This window comes from Myotis brandtii, unplaced genomic scaffold (assembly GCF_000412655.1).
Source record: "Myotis brandtii unplaced genomic scaffold, ASM41265v1 scaffold18, whole genome shotgun sequence".
Classification (NCBI taxonomy): domain Eukaryota; kingdom Metazoa; phylum Chordata; class Mammalia; order Chiroptera; family Vespertilionidae; genus Myotis; species Myotis brandtii.
In genome coordinates, this window is record NW_005356674.1 from 4,920,880 (window position 1) to 4,924,161 (window position 3,282).

At 45.8% G+C, this 3,282-nt stretch overlaps 1 long non-coding RNA gene across 1 annotated transcript; it reads left to right on the top strand.

The window, feature by feature from the left end:
- The first annotated feature begins 172 nt into the window (after window positions 1–172).
- Window positions 173–3,170, top strand: LOC102248811. The gene is made up of 3 exons (XR_313440.2): window positions 173–335; window positions 838–924; window positions 2,571–3,170. It is a non-coding gene; the product is annotated as an uncharacterized LOC102248811 (long non-coding RNA).
- The last annotated feature ends 112 nt before the right edge of the window (window positions 3,171–3,282 follow it).

Below are 3,282 nucleotides of genomic sequence, written 5' to 3' on the forward strand. Positions count from 1 at the left end.
GCCAAGACGAAGCGCTTAGGCGACAATCCCAGCCACTGACGGGGCGGGGAGACGGTCTATGCTAAGTAAGTGACGTGTCTGATGACTCCGGTCTCCCGATTGGCGGAGGGTGTAGTCTTGAGGGTGGGCATTCGGAGGGCGGGCTGGGACTGGGCGAGAGCGGTCCGGCGGAAGGGGTGGGCGGGCCTACTCTGAGCGCATGCGTGGCGTACACACGTGCCCGCTCGCCCCGAGCGAACTGTGGCCTTGCGGTTTGAACTTCAGCGAAACGGAAAGACACTGTGTTCAAGATGGGACCGCCCTCTCTGCTCGCCTCTGTACTTCCACCCTCTCTGGTCCGGCAATTGTTAATTTTCATCTCACGGGATGATGATTATGAAAGTGGGCTTGTAGTTAGGTCCCGTTTAAAGATCTTTAATAAACCAATGGGTAGGTAGAAAGGGATTGATTTTGTCTGAACTCCACCCTCGGAGATGTCTATCAAGTTCAAGCTAAATAAATCTGATTCTCAAGCTCCCGATCTGGGAATTATTAGTACTTGTAAGGTAAGTGGGGCAAGTGTAGGTGCATAGCAGAGTGCTTAATTAGATGCGAGATCAATTAATTTTTTTTAATACATTTAAACAGTGCCCCCTGCCCTGACTTGAGTCGGGATGACGACTGCAATGTATCCTTAGCTTTTATCCCTAATAAATGGTCACGGGAATGGGGACAAAATGCCCATGCAGAACCTGGCATTACCATTTAAGTATTATCTGAGCTTTGGGAATGAAATGAATCCTTGTATATGCAAAAGGTGGTCTAATGTAAGGTATTGAACGTTCACTTCCTCCTCAGGATAAAGGAGAGAACTGTCAAACCAGAGGAAATGACTCAGACACATCTCAATAGCCTCATGGGATAGAGCACACACAGTAAATGGAGGTACTTCTTTGTCTTTTCCTTTACGGGTTCCCCATTAAAGGATGTCACCCCCCACCCCCACCCCTGTATCCTACCACTATATTAAAGAACTAAATCCAGAATATATTAAAGAAGTAAATCAAAGACCTAGCCTTGAACAATGACAAGTTTACATATTATTCCCCAAACGTAAACTGTCCTCAACGACAGCTACTTGGGATGGGCCCCCTAGGGGACTTCCTTCTGTGACACTCATCTTCTGTGATGTAGGCCAAGTTCAGTACTGCCCCCTTCTCCACCTCCCTGAACATCTCCGACCAAATTTATTTTTCTTTCTGTCCCTTCCTTTTTCCTTTCCTTCCATCTCCCTCCCCTCCCCTCCCCTCCCTCCCTCCCTTCGCCTGTTCTTTGTCTATGAAGCACCTACTTAGCTATAGTTAAGGCAGTGTAGCTTATTCTAGGTTGAGTAATTTATTATCCCTGCCTTCAACTCACTTATAATCATAGAAATGAAGATCTAGCCCTAGCTGGTTTGGCTCAGTGGATAGAGTGTCAGCCTGTGGACTGAAGGGTCCCAGGTTCGATTCCAGTCAAGGGCATGTACCTTGGTTGTGGGCACATCCCCAGTGGGAGGTGTGCAGGAGACAGCTGGTCAATGTTTCTCTCTCATCGATGTTTCTAACTCTCTATCCTTCTCCCTTTCTCTCTGTAAAAAATCAATAAAATATTTTTTTTAAAAAGTGAAGATCTAGATATGAATCACTGAAATTCACTCCTCCCCTTTCTTAGGTCCCGATCAATAGATCAGTGTTTTGAAGGAATTGTTGACTTGGGGAAATGCAGAGACCTTAGGAACAGTAGTCGAGGGTAGATACAGCAAAGTTCCCCCTTACGTTTCTCAGTGTGATTGATGGCAGGCTGCCAGAGCTTCATCAGGTGTAAGAACTTCAGGTCAGGCCAGTAGAGAGACCCGTGTCTTTGTGATTGTGTCATTGTCTATAATTAGTTTCTCTCCATGAAGCTGGACCTTCCTGTTTGAATCCCCTGCCCTGAAATGTCACCCGGGCAATGTTTTTATATAGTTGTTCTTAAATATCCCTGGCCACCCTCCTCCAGAACAGTTACTTAAAGTGCTGAATCTTGCTATCACCAGCCCCCTCCTCATTATCCTGCCATCAAAACACCTTCCAGCTCTCTTTTGATGAAGGTATCTTTCCCTCTGCTTCTAATGTTTGGACTTTCCCCATCTTTAAAGCAAAACAGACCTTCACTTGTCCTTGCTAGATGGAAAGTTGAATGATGGCGAGGATTCAGACGTATTTCAGCACATCTAAGGATCCTAATGCTGTCTGAACATGGAAATTTCTGGGTCTTCTGAAGTGGTACAATCCAAAGGACATCATTTATCACCCTGGACGAGGCCCACTGAGCTCCAATATTCTGTGAGCTCAAAAGCTGGCAAAGGGCAGCTGGGCCCAGCCCCATTGTCCCTGGGTTCTTTTCTGCTGATCTGTTTGTTCCAAGTTCCATTCTGCTACCTAGGCTGGAAATTCCACACATGCTCAGCTCAAAGGAATGCAGCTCTTGCTGGCCAAAGCGCTAGCCAGGAAATGAGGAGCAACTTTGCATTTGTGGCTTCTTTTCACTTGTGGCTTCCTCTCTCACAGCTGTGAGGCCGACTGTACTACTGCCTGAGCTGTTCACCAACCTATCCAACTGGAGAGCGACTACTTTCAGGTCACCTCGTCCAGGGAGCCTCTGCTGACTTCTACAAGCAGCCTGCTTCCTGACCTTTAAAGGCCCAGAGACCTTTCATTTGACATGGTATTTAATTCCTTCCTAGTATTTCCATTATTTGTTTAACCCCTTCATTTATTTATGTATGTATTCATTCACTCATCATTAATGTAAAGCACCTACTGTATGCCAGGCCCTATGATAGGAGTTAAGGGTTAGTAAATCAAACATAAGCCCTGCCATTACAGAATTTACTGTATGGTAAGATGGTAGCTAGGAGCAGTCACATAAGTATACATACAATTATAGCCCATTGAAAATCCTTGCAAGTAGGAATGGTGTTGGGCATACAGCCTATATCACACAAATGTTTGTAAAATGTGAAATGTCTTCATTAGTTCTTAATTTTCCACATTAACAGGTGAATGTACAAATCATGGACTATCTAAAAATGTTCCTCAGCCCGGATGGTATGGTTCAGTGGTTGAGCATGGAGCTATGAACTGGGAGATCATGGTTCTATTCCTGGTCAGGACATATGCCCAGGTTGAGGGCTCGATCCCCAGAAGGGGGCGTGCAGGAGGCAGCCAATCAATGATTGATGTTTCTCTCTCTCTCCTCTTCCTTCCTCTCTGAAGTCAA